The following is an 18808-nucleotide window of genomic DNA, read 5'->3' as shown; positions in this document are numbered from 1 at the left end:
TATACACATAAAACAATAACATTAATAAATATTTAATAATTACATATAGCAAATAATAATCAATATTTTTAATGTGAATAATTTTTATTATTAATGATATATTACAATAGCAAAAATAATACAAAACATATTAAATATCAGACACAATAAAACTACTAGTCCAACTCCAACAAAAACAACAGTAAGGAAAATGTAGGATAGCGTAGAGGTGAAAATTACTATTCCAACTCCAAAGAGTGCAACAGTAGGGAAAGCGTTGGATAGCGTAGGGTTAAAATTACTATTCCAACTCCAGAGAGTGCAACAGTAGGGAAAGTGTTGGATAGCGTAAAGGTAAAAATTACCATTCACACTCCAGAGAGTGCAACAGTAGGGAAAACGTTGGATAGCGTAGGGGTAAAAATTACTATTCCAACTCCAAAGAGTGCAACAGTAGGGAAAGCGTTGGATAGCGTAGGGGTAAAAATTACTATTCCAACTCCAGAGAGTGCAATAGTAGGGAAAGCGTTGGATAGCGTAAGGGTAAAAATTACTATTCCCATTCCAGAGAGTGCAACAGTAGGGAAAGTGTTGGATAGCGTAGGGAAAAGAATTACTATTCCAACTACAGAGAATGCAACAGTAGGGAAACCACTGGATAGCATAGTGGTAAAAATTACTATTCCCACTCCAGTGAGTCCAACAGTAGGGAAAGCGTTGGATAGCGTAGGGGTAAAAATTACTATTCCCACTCCAGAGAGTGCAACAGTAGTGAAAACGCTGGATAGCTTAGGAGTAAAAATTACTATTCCCACTCCAATGAGTGCAACAGTAGAGAAAACATTGCATAGCATAGGGGTAAAAATTACTATTCCCACACCAGAGAGTGCAACAGCAGTGAAAACGCTGGATAGCGTAGGGGTACAAATTACTATTCCCACTCCAGTAAGTGAAACAGTAGGGAAAGCGCTGGATAGCGTAGGGGTAAAAATTACTATTCCAACTCCAAAGAGTGCAACAGTAGGGAAAGCGTTGGATAGCGTAGGGGTAAAAATTACTATTCCAACTCCAGAGAGTGCAATAGTAGGGAAAGCGTTGGATAGCGTAAGGGTAAACATTACTATTCCCACTCCAGAGAGTGCCACAGTAGGGAAAGTGTTGGATAGCGTAGGGAAAAAAATTACTATTCCAACTCCAGAGAGTGCAATAGTAGGGAAAACGTTGGATAGCGTAGGAGTAAAAATTACTATTCCCACTCCAGTGAGTCCAACACTAGGGAAAGCGTTGGATAGCGTAGGGGTAAAAATTACTATTCCCACTCCAGAGAGTGCAACAGTAGTGAAAACGCTGGATAGCGTAGGGGTACAAATTACTATTCCCACTCCAGTAAGTGAAAAAGTAGGGAAAGCGCTGGATAGCATAGGGGTAAAAATTACGATTCCAACTCCAGAGAGTGCAACAGTAGGAAAAGCGCTGGATAGCGTAGGGGTAAAAATTACTATTCCAACTCCAGAGAGTGCAACAGTAGGGAAAGCGTTGGATAGCGTAGGGGTACAAATTACTATTCCCACTCCAGTAAGTGAAACAGTAGGGAAAGCGCTGTATAGCGTAGGGGTAAAAATTACTATTCCAACTCCAAAGAGTGCAACAGTAGGGAAAGCGTTGGATAGCGTAGGGGTAAAAATTACTATTCCAACTCCAGAGAGTGCAATAGTAGGAAAAGCGTTGGATAGCGTAAGGGTAAAAATTACTATTCCCACTCCAGAGAGTGCAACAGTAGGAAAAGTGTTGGATAGCGTAGGGAAAAAAAATTACTATTCCAACTCCAGAGAGTGCAATAGTAGGGAAAACGTTGGATAGCGTAGGAGTAAAAATTACTATTCCCACTCCAGTGAGTCCAACAGTGGGGAAAGCGTTGGATAGCGTAGGGGTAAAAATTACTATTCCCACTCCAGAGAGTGCAACAGTAGTGAAAACGCTGGATAGCGTAGGGGTACAAATTACTATTCTCACTCCAGTAAGTGAAACAGTAGGGAAAGCGCTGGATAGCGTAGGGGTAAAAATTACTATTCCAACTCCAGAGAGTGCAACAGTAGGAAAAGCGCTGGATAGCGTAGGGGTAAAAATTACTATTCCTACTCCAGATAGTAAAACAGTTGGGAAAGCACTGGATAGCATAGGGATTCTATAAACATAATAACCAATTAAATAATTAGTTATAAAAAAATTGCATATTAATAATTAATTTACAAAATATTTATTATTAAATGCCAATTATTTAAAATAAATATTTATATAAATAACTTTAAATTACAACCCACACTATTCCCCCTTTAACACACAACACACTACACATACAAAATACACAATACATTTAAATATCAGTTTATCTATTATTTACAATTAATAATACATTCTTTATAATTAATATACTTATTATTTACTAATTTATACATATTAACTACCAAATTACAATTTTTCACAAATTAATTATTAATTAACAATACATTAATTAGCAATAACAACAAATAACATGAAATAATAAATTATTTATATTTACTATATTTAACGTACTAATAACAATTAATTACCAATTAATAATTAATTAACAAGTAATTATTATTAATTACAAATAAATAAAAATTATCAGTAATTATTTGAATTTAATTACATCCCACCCTATTCCCCTATAAACCCACAACCCACTACACATAAAAATTCACATAATTAATGTAATCATCAATTAATCACTTAATAAAAATAAATCAATTACTTAGTAATTAACAATTAATTAATTAACAATACCAATAAATAAATATTAATATTAAACTAATTATAACTTATATAATTAACCAATTAATAAAATTAATTTACAATTAATAATTAATTAACAATTAATTAATCAATTAATATATTTAATTTAAAATTAGTAATTAATTAACAATTAATTAATCATAAATACCAATTAAACAATACATATTAATTAATTAATTATAATTAAATTACTTTCCACCCTATTCCCCTATAATCCCACAACCCGCTCTGATACTAAAACGCTAAATTATATTTTAAATAATTATTAATCTCTAAACATTTATTTTTAAATGTATTAAAATACAGTACAATAATCTTTAACATACAAATAAAATACATATTAAAATACATTACACTAATAAAATATCGATATTATTGACATCGAAATTTTTGATTACGATATTACTTACATCTATATTAATGACTTCGATATTATTAACTTCGATAATACTTACCTTGGGGTCGATATTCTGTCCATCGATATTCTTGACTTCGATATTCTTTACCTACGATATTAACGACTCGATATACTTGTAGGTCGAAATGTAAAACTCGATATTTAGACTAACCACCCTCCTCGACATCTTCTGTCTCATATGTAAGCCTCTGCACCATCTGAGGCACCCTTAGCTTGCAGCAAGCTAGAACTCTATGGGAATCCGCCATGGGCAAATCTGTTAAGGAGTGAGCCAACATGTGCAGTCTGACGCAATCTCTATCGCCTTGTGGCAGGCTAAGCCTTATACATTTTCGTTTGCTTCACCAGGCATATTACACCCTTGTTAAACTGTACAAATATAATATGTGAGATAACCACAAGACTGCCAGATGTCTCAGTAGGGGTGGGGGGGGGGAGCAGATTTTACGCACTTAGACTGTCATTGCCCCATAAACTTGGCTCATTTGATTGCTCTTTTCTCCACCCTCTCGAGCATTTTGCATTTACAACTGCATCCTTCACCAGGGCTGGCGCTTCTTTGTCTCGCAGTTGAAATGCCAGATGTTAACAAATGGTTTCTTGCTAAGCATAGGATCGTCTGAGCATAGGGCCAGGGACATTTGCCTACCTCTTGGGAGAGGCTATAAGATATAGTACATTGTCAAAAACGGTTAACAGTAAACTATTAAATGCTCCAGCAATCTAACTGACCGAAGGATATTTCTTGGCCCATTCAAGAGTACTCTTATCCCCTGAGTTTTCAAATGCTTTTGTAGCTCAATAGAGTGCTCATGGCTCTGCCGCTGTGGCCAACTGGTTCTCTCTGCCTGTATTTGCACTTCCAGCATGACTTGTTCATCAATATTTTATCATTATCTACACTGCCATGAATGAATTGTAATATGAGATTTTGTTGATTACCAAATAACGCTCCCAATGGATTCCACTTCTTTGATTGTACCATGTCTGAAGATGCACTTTTTCTTCTTCTTGTAATAGTTTTAACTTTGAAATTATAAATACATGAATAGAAAGAGAAGATACAATCATGACTATTTGGCTAACATTGTCTTCACCAACATTTTTACAAGGCATCCCCAATGCTATACTGTCAACGTGTCCTCATGCATGATCATGATTGTAGGAAGCTGGCTCTCTATATAGTGTACCACAATGAGGTGCACTGTCCATAGAGTCCAGGTATCCCTTATAAGTGTACAGGGGCTTGTTTTCACAATCCCAAGGTGCTCTGTTTGTGGTACTATGGTCGAGCAGCCTTGGGCTAATTATAGGGGAGTGCTAGGCATTTGTTGCACACACAGAGTCAATAAATGAGACACACACATTTGAAGCATGAGCCATGGTGGTGGTAATGTTATCCTATGGGACACTGAATAGGGCCACTTGCAAACAACTTACAGGACTGTTGTTCTGGACTTTAGGTAAGAAAGGTCATTAGAACCACCAGCAGTTTTGGTTTACCTGCCCTGGTGTGTCCAGGTGCAGAGGTGCTGGCCACAAGGGTAGCCTCGAACACTACCGCTGAAGTCAATGGAGAAAAGTACCTGTAGGAAAAAAGCTGCAAGTGGAAACTGGGCCACCAGTCTGGCAGAACCCAAAGGGTGGGCTTGGCTTTTTAGGGTCTCTGGAGCAAGGGGGCACCATCGGTAAGCTCGGACCTGGGCTGTAGTGTTCGGGTGCAGAGGTGGTTTGTCCAGCAGGCCACTTTCATTGGAGGCTCTCACTTTTTAGGCCAACCACGGGATTGGGACAAAACAGGACAGAAGGGCCACTCATGATAATAGCCTCTCTGAAGCTGATGTCCCCAATCGGTGGGTCAGTTTTGGCAATGTTGATGTTGGGCTGCACACTAAACAAGCCTTGGCATCTGCAAGGTGTCTGGTGCCCCAGGTATTGGTGCAGGGAGGATCAGGGGATCCTCATATCTCCAAACTTGGTAGGAAGATGGATCTGATCTCCAGGTACATAGTGACCTCCTCCTGAGTGGCTACTGTATCGGTGGACATGGTGGTCAGCAGATCAGTGAGCCAGACATTGTGGTTGGTTCCTGCAGGCTGCAGGGAAGTGGCTCCTCCACTGCAAGGGAGATGCTGGCTGGTTGGTGAAGTGCTAGCCACCTTCCAAGTCTTTGGGAGGATGCACAGCTACAGGACAAGTAGGGTCTCTGCAATTGTCGGGACAGGAGCAGGTAGGCCGGGTTTGGCACCATGTCCTCAGTGAGTACACATTTCTTGCATTCTTCGACTCTTCTTTGTCCTTCTTCTTCTTTAGTTAGGTGAATCTGAGTTCTGGTGTCAGGGGTAACCTACATACTAAATTTAGAGGAAGCGGAGTGTAGGGTAGTAGCCAATGGGCTACTTACTCCTGGGGTCACTGCACCCCCTATATGACCACTGTGTGTGGGGAGTACGCATAACACAGTCTCAGACTTTTAAATTTCACCAAAAACAAGATTGTGGATCCCTACTTTCGTGGAGCACATCAGGCAGCCCATCTAAGGGGTGTGGATAGCCTGGTGGTGCAACACACTTACTTGCATTGCTAATTTCCCACCTGTCTTGGGACACAGGGCAGGGGATGGTATGTCCCAGGTCTAGGGGAAGCCGGGGTTGAATATCAAAGGTGGCAGGGGCTTTGAAGCCCCTGGCCTTGGTATGCAGATGCACTAGCCAACCTGCTTGAGGAAGCGTGAAAGCCTTCCCCAGAGCAGGCATTGTTTCTGACATCCAAGAGCGTGGGCTCTCACCTGCCGGGGGTCATAAACTTGTTTGTGATGACAGACAGGACAATACCGGTCAGCCTGCACACTAGAGGACTAGTAGGTTTTCAGGGGGCACCTCTAAGGTGCTTTTTTGGAGCATTTCATAATAAATCTTGTACTGGCAACAGAACAGATTTATTAAGACAAGGTGTTTGACACCAAACGACATAGGTTTCAGTAAAGCCATCATGTAGCTGGGGAACTCATAATGACCCGTGCCCAGTACATGTACTTAAGATGGCTTCCCTGTTCACTTGTACCATCTAGTAATTGAACTAGACAGCACAGGGGCATAAGCAGATATGCCCTCAAATGAAATATAATGCACTCTGTCTTAGGTCTACAAGGCTTGTTGTAGGGGTGACTTACATATATTACATTCAGTGACACAGTGAGTGTCACTGCATGTTTTCGCTCATGGTTTGCATCATGACACGCAGTCTGCATTGGCAGGCTGCATGAAATTTGTATAGGGGTCCCTTATGGTGGCATAATACATGCTGCAGCCCATAGGAACCATCTTCGGTACCTATGCCCTAGGTACCAGGAGTACCATTTATTAGGGACACACAGGGGTGCCTAAGTGCGTGCCTATTGTGTGACTATTAGACCATTTTACCTTGTTTTCGGAAAAGGGCACTGTCCCTGGGGCCTTGTTAGCAGGGACCCAATGCACATCAGTACAACAACATCAGTACCAGTGGCAAAGTGGGGGTAACCCTGACAAAAAGAGGCCCTTTCCTACAACAACGATACTTACATTTGTTTTTAATAAAAATATAATTCTCTAAAACACGTTATTCAACTCAGTGGCATATTTAGAACACAAAATAAACCATATACTGAAATCAATTTTTTGGTTAGTAGCTACCATTTATCAAAGAGGTTATGTCCATATCCCTGACCACCAAAGTATACATTCATTACAGTCACTTACCATCAGATAAATATGTTTCTATGAATTTACACCTGAGGTCAATACATTTATCCTCATCACTGTCATCTGGTACATGCCACCAGCATTGCCACTGCTAATACTCATCTGGAATGAATGGTATGCTCCTCTTCAGAGCAATGTTGTGACGCATACAACAGAGCAGTGACGTTTTGTGGACTTTGCCAGGAGTGTAGAGGAGGGCCCCTCCGGTCTTGTCCGGGCAAATGAATCGTGCCTCTGGGTCTCATTGAAGTTCCTTGTCATTTAATAAAAGCACATTTACAATTATATCCACGTGTCATTGTTTGTTTTCTTATAATGGAATGTAATTAAAATATGATAGAGTTCAACGCTCAACTCAAAGTAAGCCTAATACTTCCTGTTGACAGTATGTAGCACCACATATTTACAGGTGTATGGGAAACTGACTTATCTAGGGTCCCAGACATTAGGCGTTCTTCCGTTTCGACTGACCTTAAAGTGCCTAATAGCTCCTTGGGCCGCAATCAACATAACACGCCTTCTGGATCACTCAGAGCGATTTATTTCAATGCACGCTCCATCTCCAAACATCCTATAGAGATATGGAGATTACTAGATCAAATTGATCCTGATATATGTTTCGTCACGGAAACCTGGCTTCAGGAACACGCCTCTCCAGATGTACACATCGCCTTCCCCTCACAATATAAAATTATTTGAATTGACAGGAAAGAGAAAAGAGGGGGCGGTCTATTAATTGCTTATAAATATGTTTTAACGATTGCTGTTTTGGAAACTGTAATGCATAGTCAAACAAAAATATCTACCTTTAAGATCACTGGCCTCTCCAATGGTTCTTGGAGAGGGGCACTGGTTTACCGACCTCCCCCCCCCGGTATAAAAGGAGACTTTTCAAATCATTTATTAGAAATTATTGCGCCCCATGTCTTAGCTTCTGATAATTTTTTTCTGATTGGAGATTTTAATTACTATGCTGAAATGCTATCAAATCCCGACACTGACAAATTAATCTCTAATATGAGCACTCTTGGTCTTGCTCAGTTGGTGGTGGGCTCCACTCATTACGCAGGCCACACATTGGATCTTCTGTTTACGAATGCATCCGAAATGATTGTGGAACCCCCCGAACCGTTATTATGGACTGATCATTACCTATTGAAATTCGCTATCCCTACCGTTTTAAAAGAAAAAATTAACTCAGACAGCGAATTTGTATTGCGCAGATCTTGGCGCAAAGTTACTCCGTTCCTTTTTCAAATTTATTTTTGCTCTGACCCGATAGACCCAGCAGCAAGTGTCAACCACGTGGCATTACAATTGAATAAAGCAATTTTGACTACTTTAGACATAATTGCCCCTTTACGTAACGTTAAGTTTAAGACTAGAACTGCCCCCTGGTTTACTGATCAATTAAAATCCACTAAAAGTCTGTGTAGAATTGCCGAAAGACTATGGCGAAAAAGTAGAAAACCGTGAAAGCTATAAGAAGCAGCATCACAGCTACATGAATGAAATAAAATTGGCAAAAAAATCCTTTTTGATTAATCGGATAAAAAAGGCAGAAAACTCCTCCAGGGAACTCTATCATATTCTAAAAGAATTTACTGTTCCTACAAATCAGTCCACTGTGTCTGTGTCTCAAAATTGGATTGATTCCTTATCTGACTTCTTTGAGGAAAAAATTATGAATATTCATCGGACTTTTATACCTTGTCATAACTGTGTCCATTCCGAAGAACTGCCCCGTCTTTTACCTGACCCTCCCGGCATTTTAAATGAGTTTATAGAATGTGACCGTATGTCTGTCACTTCGGCCATGCTAAAGATAAAATCAGGCTCCCCCGCTGACCCTTTTCCATCAATTTTATTTTCCATTATGGCACCTACAGTTTTAGATGGATTGATTGATCTATTTAATAAGTCCTTTTCTGAAGCTGGTTTTCCTTCTGTCTGGAAGACAGCCAGAATTAGGCCAATTCTAAAGAAGCCGACAGCCGACCCTGAAGTACTCCTAAATTATCGACCCATCTCATTACTTCCCTATTTTGGGAAAATGCTGGAGTCCCTTGTGAATCAACAGCTGGTAAACCATCTTGAGAGCTTTGGACTTTTAGACTCCTCTCAGTCCGGCATTAGAACGGTGCACAGTACGGAGACAGCGTTGATTGAGGTCACTGATAACATCAGACTAGCTCCATATAAACATCAATCAGTCATCCTCGTCTTGCTTGATCTGTCTGCTGCCTTTGACACCATCTCCCATATCAGGTTGGGAGGTTGGTGTCAGAGGAAATGCTCTTAAATGGTTTAGCAGCTACCTATCAGAACGTACAACTACTGTTCAGATGGGAACATCATTTCTTGTGAGGAACCGGTAAAGATGGGAGTCCCACAGGGCTCTATATTGAGCCCCACTCTTTGTAATCTTTACATGACCCCTTTAGCTGAGGTAATCAGATCACATGGTTTTGATGTCATATCCTACGCAGATGACACGCAGATTCTGGTCACCTTAGGCCCCGACCCCAATGACACTAGACAACGTTTTAAAAATTGTCTTACCCATGTTGATAATTGGATGAGATCTAACCATCTCCAGCTTAATGGGGGCAAGTCTGAGATCATGCTCTTTGGTAAAGCTATTGACCATTGGTCGCACTATTGGTGGCCATCTAGGCTTGGCCCAAAGAGCGTGGTCCGCAATTTAGGATTCTACATGGACGATTGTCTATCCATGCTGGGTCATGTTAACCATGTCGTCGGCACCTGTTTTGGTGTCATGCGTAGCCTACGAAAGGTTTTTAAATGGCTCCCCATAGAGGCACGAAAACCCTTAATGCATGGACTGATCATCAATAGAATGGATTATGGCAATGGCTATTGCTGTCAATAAATGAAGATCTTATAAAAATACTTCAGGTTCTACAGAACACTGCTGCTAGATTAGTCCTCAATCGCCCATATAGATCCCCTTCCGCAGCATGTTTAAATACTCTTCACTGGCTCCCGGTGAAAAAACGAACTCTTTTTAAAATACTATGCCTTATTCATAAGCATATGTATGGAACGGGTCCAAAATACTGGCTGCCAAAGTTACGTTGGTACCACCCGTCCAGGATGCTACGCTCCAGAGATACGGCATTGCTGACTCCATTTAGAATTCATACTGTCAGGCAAGGAGGCCGTTCGTTCTCCTTTTTGGCACCTGCATCCTGGAATAAAATGCCTCTCTACCTCCGCAGTATTCCAGAACACAGTAGTTTCCGCAAAACTAGATCTAGTCCGTTTATCAGAGCCATCTGCAAGCACCATGAGACTCGTTGAGTGATATGTGCGCGATACAAATACTCCTGACTTGACTTGACATAGTTCAAGAATGTCAGGGCAAGTCATTCTTGTGTCTAGCAAGCATGGAGATAATCAAACAACAAATCACTGGCATCACCCATCCATTGTTGGGAAGAAAGAGAAACCCCCTTTAGGACGTAACAGACAGGCTCGAATGGCTGGACAGAATGGTAGTATCGCACCACATGTTAAATTAATACACAGCAGTCTCCATTCTGGCAAGTGTATATACACACTACTAAACCATGCTCCACAGTTCATATAACTTGCTTCTTTCAACACATAATAAAACTGACATTGCCACTTTATACCGAGTCATTGGTTAAGGCAAAGGAACCAAAACGTGCAGTTAGCAGATACAAGTTAGGACAGCAGGACAGAAAATGATCAACCCAGTTCCAAGGTACACACACAGTCCGATTGCAGTTTTGGTTAGTAGACGTTCTCTTGAAATACTTCAGATATGGAGAATGATGGATATTTGAAATCAGTATTTAGATTTAAGCAATCAAGGACTCTTGAGGTGATACAAGTTCCAAAATATTGGCAAGCACGTTTTCTACGACTCCCAATTAGCCTCGTCTTCATCGCCAGCAGATTGCTGTCGGTGTGGTAAAGAGGGTATTGTATCTGACGTTCAGGCATCCCCACTCCATCTCCTGCAGCAGGTCCTTTTCCAGAGATTCCTTTTTGCCTCAAGGCCAGGTTGTAGAAGAGATCTGGCATCAAGTCTCCACCTCCACCTGTTGCTATCACTTGTTCTTTTAACTTTTTCTTTTCCAGCTTTTTCTCCTTCACGCTTCGTAGATTGGCCTTCCTGATACCGTCAGCCTTGGGCATAGACTCAAAGAGGGAAGCTCGTTCATTGGAGGTTTCAGAACTTCCTGGGAAACCCCCTGGACTGGACCTGCAGGTGAATCCCCAGCACCGTTCTGAGCATGCCAGAGGTGAAACTGTTGGGGCTGCAGGAGAGGCGGTGGTGAAGCAGCATAGCGCGCAACCCATTCAGAAGGAGGTGGGGATGGAGGAAGCTGTGGAGCATCATAGGGCGCAACAGATGCAGGAGGAGGTGACGATGGAGGAGCTGGTGGAGCAGCACAGGGCGCAACAGATGCAGGAGGTGACGATGGAGGTGGTGGAGCAGCACAGGGTGCAGCAGATGCAGGAGGAGGTGACGATGGAGGAGGTGGTGGAGCAGCACAGGGCGCAACAGATGCAGGAGGAGGTGACGATGGAGGAGGTGGTGGAGCAGCACAGGGTGCAACAGATGCAGGAGGAGGTGACGATGGAGGAGGTGGTGGAGCAGCATAGGGCGCAACAGATGCAGGAGGAGGTGACAATGGAGGAGGTGGTGGAGCAGCAAAGGGTGCAACAGATGCAGGAGGAGGTGACGATGGAGGAGGTGGTGGAGCAGCACAGGGCGCAACAGATGCAGGAGGAGGTGACGATGGAGGAGGTGGTGGAGCAGCAGAGGGCGCAACAGATGCAGGAGGTGACAATGGACGTGGTGGAGCAGCACAGGGCGCAACAGATGCAGGAGGAGGTGACGGTGGAGGAGGTGGTGGAGCAGCACAGGGCGCAACAGATGCAGGAGGAGGTGACGATGGAGGAGGTGGTGGAGCAGCACAGGGCACAACAGATACAGGAGGCGGTGACGATGGAGGAGCTGGTGGAGCAGCACAGGGCGCAACAGATGCAGGAGGAGATGACAATGGAGGAGGTGGTGGAGCAGCACAGGGCGTAACAGATGCAGGAGGAGGTGACGATGGAGGAGGTGGTGGAGCAGCACAGGGCGCAACAGATGCAGGAGGAGGTGACGATGGAGGAGGTGGTGAAGCAGCATAGAACGAACAGATGCAGAAGGAGGAGAAGGAAGTGGGGATGGAGGAGGCCGTGGAGCATCATAGGGCGCGACCGATGCAGGAGGAGGTGACGATGGAGGAGGTGGTGGAGCAGCACAGGGCGTAACAGATGCAGGAGGAGGTGACGATGGAGGAGGTGGTGGAGCAGCATAGAACGAACAGATGCAGAAGGAGGAGAAGGAGGTGGGGATGGAGGAGGCCGTGGAGCATCATAGGGTGCAACCGATGCACGAGGAGGTGACGATGGAGGAGGTGGTGAAGCAGCATAGGGCGCAACAGATGCAGGAGAAGGAGGTTGTGATGGAGGAGGCCGTGGAGCATCATAGGGTGCAACCGATGCACGAGGAGGTGACGATGGAGGAGGCGGTGGTGGGATCACTCCATCCTGCTCATCTGATCTGAAACTCTCCACAGATTCAGTGTTGAAAGTAGGCAGCTCAGGAATAGCAGTGATAGGTGCAGAGGGAGAAAAGTCAGTCATTGGTCTGCACTGCACATGAGATCACCTGCAATGCCGGGCAGGTCCGGAAGTTAGGGAGGGACATCGGTTTCTGGAACCTGCCCAAGGTCCGGCACATATAAGTAATGCTCTGCTGTCTGCATTCTAGTTGATCTCGCTTGCTTATTGATAGTGGTGCACAAACAAGTTTCTCTTCAGTTTCCGTTCCCAGGGTTATGTGGGTTTTTGTTATGGCACCTGCTAGTGGATCCAGGGAAACATGCTTTTGGTAAGGTTTTCTGATGTGTTAAATAGCAGCAGGGAGCAAGCTGAGCTGATGCTCCTTGGGACGCTCCCCAAGCCTTCCTCTGCAACATCTTTTTCATGGATCCTGGTGTTCACACAGGCAGGAGAGTACCTGAGCTTCTCCTGGAAGGCTTTTTCCTCTAGTAGCCGGTGCCTGCTTTGGTGCCGGTTTCTCTAAAGATGGGGCTTCTGCTCTACAGAAAATAGAGCAGTACTTGGCACTGGAAAATACATTCAGGGCCTTCTTGCTTTTTTTTTAACTTCTCGATCTTGACTTGCGCAATAGTGACCTTTTTGCTGAAAGATCGGTGCTTACTCCTGTTGGTCACTATAAACTTTCTTCAAGTACAGAAGGGCATCGGTAATCTGTTGAATTACCTCCTCCCTGCACAGGTCTGGTTGGATCGAAGGGATGGAGTCCACTTTCCCATCAAATTGCCTTTGAGACACCGTGCCACATGGACCAGATGTGCCCGCACCTCTTAGAGACCTGGCTGCTCTATGGTTGGTGCTCCGAGTGAACGACAGGGCATGCATGGAGCCGCTATAACTGATGTCCTGCCTACTCTGAGAAGTGACGGCCTGGAGGGGAGTCAACAGTTGGGTCAACACTCCACAATGGAATGACGTTAGAGCAGGGGCAGGTAGCGGGAGCAATGGAAGAAGAAAGGGGACAGACATTGACGTTCCTCAGAGGTGACTCTGATACCATGAGTCCCCTGAAAACCATTCTCACAAAAACAAATGTAATGGAACTGGCTAGCCAACTTATAGCAGGTAAAAGGTCATAAACATAATGGCTAACATTTACCAACAGGCCACACACTCCTCAGGTCACGGTCTGCCATCTGTTGTGGAATGTGGAATGTGGCTGTTGTGTGGCACCACTGAGTCTTGTGTGGAGCCTGGAAATCTTGCACAGACACGGGCAATGTAGAGATCAGCAATGTAAACCGCCTGCACATCAATGAAGTGGAAAGGCTTCTTACGGTGGTAGACTTGCTCCCGGTCGTGAGGTGGCACCAATGCAAGGTGGGTTCATCTTTACAGTTTGATGATCGGAATACTGCATCACAAATATGGCAGCTATACTGTCCACCATATATAAGTGCCATAGAATATAATTAACTTGTAAATCGGTGGATATGACATCTGTCCCATGTAACAGAGTAACCCATTCACTAAACTGTAAATCAAACCCCGTGTCTAGACAATGTTTTCTTTATCAATACTAACTGCTTTACCTATGGTGTGCATATAGGTTAGCATGTTAACGTGTTTACAAACAAATATATATATAATATATGTGCTAATAAGCATGAATGTCAAAAAACAATGATTTGATTGATATTTTTGTGGATGGGAAAAACGATCGAAAATATGATGGATATCACAGTTGCTGTACTACAAAATGCACTTGTATATGGCAAACTGAATATCTGGCATGTTAGTGACAGAGCATGTCATCCATCCAAGCTAGGAACCAGGTCCTTCATTGTGTGGGTCAGTAGGTTCACACTCCTGTGTTTGAGGAAAACGTGTTGGGCATGCTTAAATGCATACAGAACATAATTCCTTTGGACTACCATGCAAAAAACGGTACTCTGTGACAAGGCAAGATCCCTTGGCCTCTACTTGAGGTTATTCTAGTTGTGGACAACCAGTTCCAGGGCACGTGCATGAACAGACTATTGCCACAGCGCAGACCTAAGCAAAAGGGACACATTTATTTTTACAGAGCTTTTTATATACCGTATAGGGTGTCAGAGCGCTTAACATAGCACCGGTTGCATCACATGAGGACATTTTTTGTCAGGCACAGGGAGATTAAGTGATTTGCCCAGAATCACAGGATGTTCAGCGTCATTGCCAAATGATGGACGGAATGCGGAACAATGCAAACATTTGCCCCCAGTCACAAAGATCTGGGTTTAATCCATCATTCTTTTGCTCACCATGCCACCCCAGTTTGGACCCAGCCATGTGCAAATCAGTCTCCATCTTGTTGCTCATTGGAACAATACCATCACAAACTGCCAAGCTAGGTTTTCCCTGGACCGGAAACAAGCATCCTGGGACGGGTTTCGGGGCATCACCCCTCATCAGCCATATTAGCTTGAATCCAGTGGCACAGTGAGATCAGGACCCACGTCTGGGCATACCCTTCCCAATTAGGATGACAAAAGTAAAAGGAATAAATGCTGGACGCATTGCTTCAAGTGGGACGGGTATGCCCACACGTGGGCAACCATGCTCTCTATGCCACTGGAGTCAAGTTAGCCTGGCTGATGAGGGGTCAAACCCCAAAACGGTTCCCAGGATGCTGGTTTCCAGTCCAGGGAGGACCTGGCCTAGCAGTTTGGGCTGGACCATTCCCATACGGAGCAGGGTCAAGACTGATTTGTATATGGCTGGGGTTGAACTGGAATGGCATGGGGAGCAAAAAAAACAATGGATTTAAGCCCAGTTCTTTGTACTGGGGTGAATGTTTGACATTTTTTGGCATTCTGTCCATCAATTGGCCTTTTTAGGTCGAACTTTGATCGAACTGTTATATCTCTTCTGTGGGGTTTGGCACACCCACCAATTGCCATTGGCTGTTATGTGGGTCATTTACAAATGCTGGCTTTTTATTGGTGCATTGTTTAAATTCCCCTCCTTTGTGGGCTTAGCTCCCTCGCTGGCGATTTCACTAAGAGAACACTTTGTTTGTCCATCACACTGTCCAGTGTGTGATGGCCTCTCCTCTCTCCTCCAATCTGGTTTATTTATAGCTGTTTTTTCTTCCTGTGATGCACAGTGCACTGGCCCCTCCTCCCGGTCTGGGCTTCGCAGCCCAGTCGTGGAATTTGTGTCCAGCTGAAGCCTCTCCTCCCCGGCTTCTCACGCTCATCTGTTCAGGTGAACAACCCTCCCTCTATTTACAATCAATTGAATGGATGCCACTCGTAATAGAGGCAGCAAGTGTTTTACAGAAGTACAGACAAGTTCTACTCAATATCCTGAGCATTGAAAACAGCGCACGCTGCCCCCTACTCCCGGTCAGGGCTTCGCGGCCTAGTGGCATTCATGTCCGCCAAAGCCCCACCTTCCCAACCCCTCCCGCTGGCTGCTTCCAGTTTGATAAACTCCTCGTTCGCTTTCACCGTTTGAGTTCAGCCTTAAGTGGTGCAGAATTGTACAGTTTTTAGTGTGATTCTTTAATACTCAGCTTCACTCCAGCCAGCCTTATGTCACCAGCTTGAAAGTGAGCCGCAGAAAGCAAGTAACACGTCACTGTTAGCATGTTTAGGAGCCAGCATTTTTTTACTATTAAAATTCTGCATTTGTTTTTCTACTTGGATTTTTTGTAAAATGTTTGCTATCAAATGTGGCTACCTCTTTAAATAAAAAGTGTTGATATCTCCACGAGTGCCGCCTCCAGGAAGTCTGCTACCTAAACGAAATGCGCCTCCCCCTCTCCTTCCCACAATCTCTGATCTCACCCCCATTGTATTCGGTATCACAGTTCCCACACTTTTTTCATGCACTTCGACCACTGCTCTCTATCAACCCAAAGTACATTTAACATCCAAAGCTAAAAGAGCAGGCTCTTACTCATCTACACAGAACTGCTACAGGGTCTACACAAAACCTGGTGTCTGTTTCTTCTTCACCTAACCCCATTTTTTCTCCCAGCAGCCTGTGGCTGTGCTGTTTTATTTGTGCACTTCCATTACAGTACATAGAGACAAGTTCACTATCGGACATGGTATGATCAGCCAGAGCATTCATCAGCATGCAATTAAAGGAACATTTTTGGGTGAAAAATAAACACCATTGTTCAGATTGTAGCATCGTAGCCCCCTTCTGGTCATGCCTCCTCTAGTGGCCTGCTACTAAAAGTGCTGAATTGTTCTTTATTTTTATTTGCGTTTCCTAACCTCTTGCAATTAACTTCCAATTAATGTCCTGCCTCAAAACAACGTGAGCATGTGACCCTGAAAAAATATGTGTTCGCATGCACAGCAGCGATTCCCCGTCAGTTGGATGGCTTCTTAGCTTCTTCCAAGTGTGCTCTGTATGCCACTGGTACCACAAGCCGAGGCTTAAGGCAGCAGATAATTGGTGCTTCTGAGTTGTACTGAGCATTATGCTGTCACGTAGATACTGCAGTTGGTGAGTGAGTTCACCTACCTCCTTAAAGAATCCCCTTCACCTCCGAACAATCAGCTGTCTATGACTAACAGTTGAGTGGGAAGGTCCTGAGGCGGAAGCTGGGACCCTGTGCTAGCGTATGTTGAGATTGTGATTTATTGCTTTACTCTAACTTGAACTTGCACTTGCACTTTACTCGTTTTTATGCTGATTCTGATTTCATTTTAAATACAAGGTTTTGCGCACTCTGAGTTTGTACTCACATGCTGGGAACCCATTGTCCTCCTCGAAGCGCCATCGCACCCATTGCAGACGATTAGGTACTGCTTGGGGTTGACGACTTCGGGCGCCATCTTGTGTGAGGCGAGGAGTTGGCGAGCGGTCTAGTGCTCGGCCCCTCCCGCCACACAGACATAAAAAACTCGGTGAATTCTCCTCACTCAATGACTAACAGTTGAATGGGAAGGTCCTGAGGCGGAAGCCGGGACCCTGTGCTAGCGTATGTGTAGATTGTGATTTATTGCTTTACTCTAACTTGAACTTGCACTTGCACTTTACTCGTTTTTATGCTGATTCTGATTTCATTTTAAATACAAGGTTTTGCGCACTCTGAGTTTGTACTCACATGCTGGGAACCCATTGTCCTCCTAGAAGCGCCATCGCACCCATTGCAGACGATTAGGTACTGCTTGGGGTTGACGACTTCGGGCGCCATCTTGTGTGAGGCGAGGAGTTGGCGAGCGGTCTAGTGCTCGGCCCCTCCCGCCACACAGACATAAAAAACTCGGTGAATTCTCCTCACTCAATGACTAACAGTTGAATGGGAAGGTCCTGAGGCGGAAGCCGGGACCCTGTGCTAGCGTATGTTGAGATTGTGATTTATTGCTTTACTCTAACTTGAACTTGCACTTGCACTTTACTCGTTTTTATGCTGATTCTGATTTCATTTTAAATACAAGGTTTCGCGCACTCTGAGTTTGTACTCACATGCTGGGAACCCATTGTCCTCCTCGAAGCGCCATCGCACCCATTGCAGACGATTAGGTACTGCTTGGGGTTGACGACTTCGGGCGCCATCTTGTGTGAGGCGAGGAGTTGGCGAGCGGTCTAGTGCTCGGCCCCTCCCGCCACACAGACATAAAAAACTCGGTGAATTCTCCTCACTCAATGACTAACAGTTGAGTGGGAAGGTCCTGAGGTGGAAGCCGGGACCCTGTGCTAGCGTATGTTGAGATTGTGATTTATTGCTTTACTCTAACTTGAACTTGCACTTGCACTTTACTCGTTTTTATGCTGATTCTGATTTCATTTTAAATACAAGGTTTTGCGCACTCTGAGTTTGTACTCACATGCTGGGAACCCATTGTCCTCTTCGAAGCGCCATCGCACCCATTGCAGACGATTAGGTACTGCTTGGGGTTGACGACTTCGGGCGCCATCTTGAGTGAGGCGAGGAGCTGGCGAGCGGTCTAGTGCTCGGCCCCTCCCACCACACAGGCATAAAATGCCTGTGTGGTGGGTCATTTAGTGGTTGATCCTTTATACAACAGGTGTAAAAAGGCGGAGCCCTTTAACAACATTTGGTCCTGACGAATGCTATGTACCTTCCGGGGACCTTAAAGCAGAAACATGTTGACCATATCTAGCACGGTGATTGGATAATGAGTTCCCAAATCACCGCCCACGTCTTTTAATAGCATACAGTTGTTCCTTTAATTAAATTAGTCTATTGACAACTGTAATGGTTTTTAGATCACTTTTC

The 18808-nt window shown here is 44.1% G+C and overlaps 1 pseudogene; it reads right to left on the bottom strand.

Annotated features, from left to right (window-relative positions):
- Positions 1 to 10861: 10861 nt before the first annotated feature.
- Positions 10862 to 13446, bottom strand: LOC146870196 (WASH complex subunit 1 pseudogene; annotated as a pseudogene).
- Positions 13447 to 18808: the final 5362 nt, after the last annotated feature.

Source organism: Triturus cristatus, chromosome 1_1 (assembly GCF_964204655.1).
Source record: "Triturus cristatus chromosome 1_1, aTriCri1.1, whole genome shotgun sequence".
NCBI lineage: Eukaryota > Metazoa > Chordata > Amphibia > Caudata > Salamandridae > Triturus > Triturus cristatus.
Note: the sequence above shows the minus strand (reverse complement) of the source record. Positions and strands in the feature narration are given on the sequence as shown.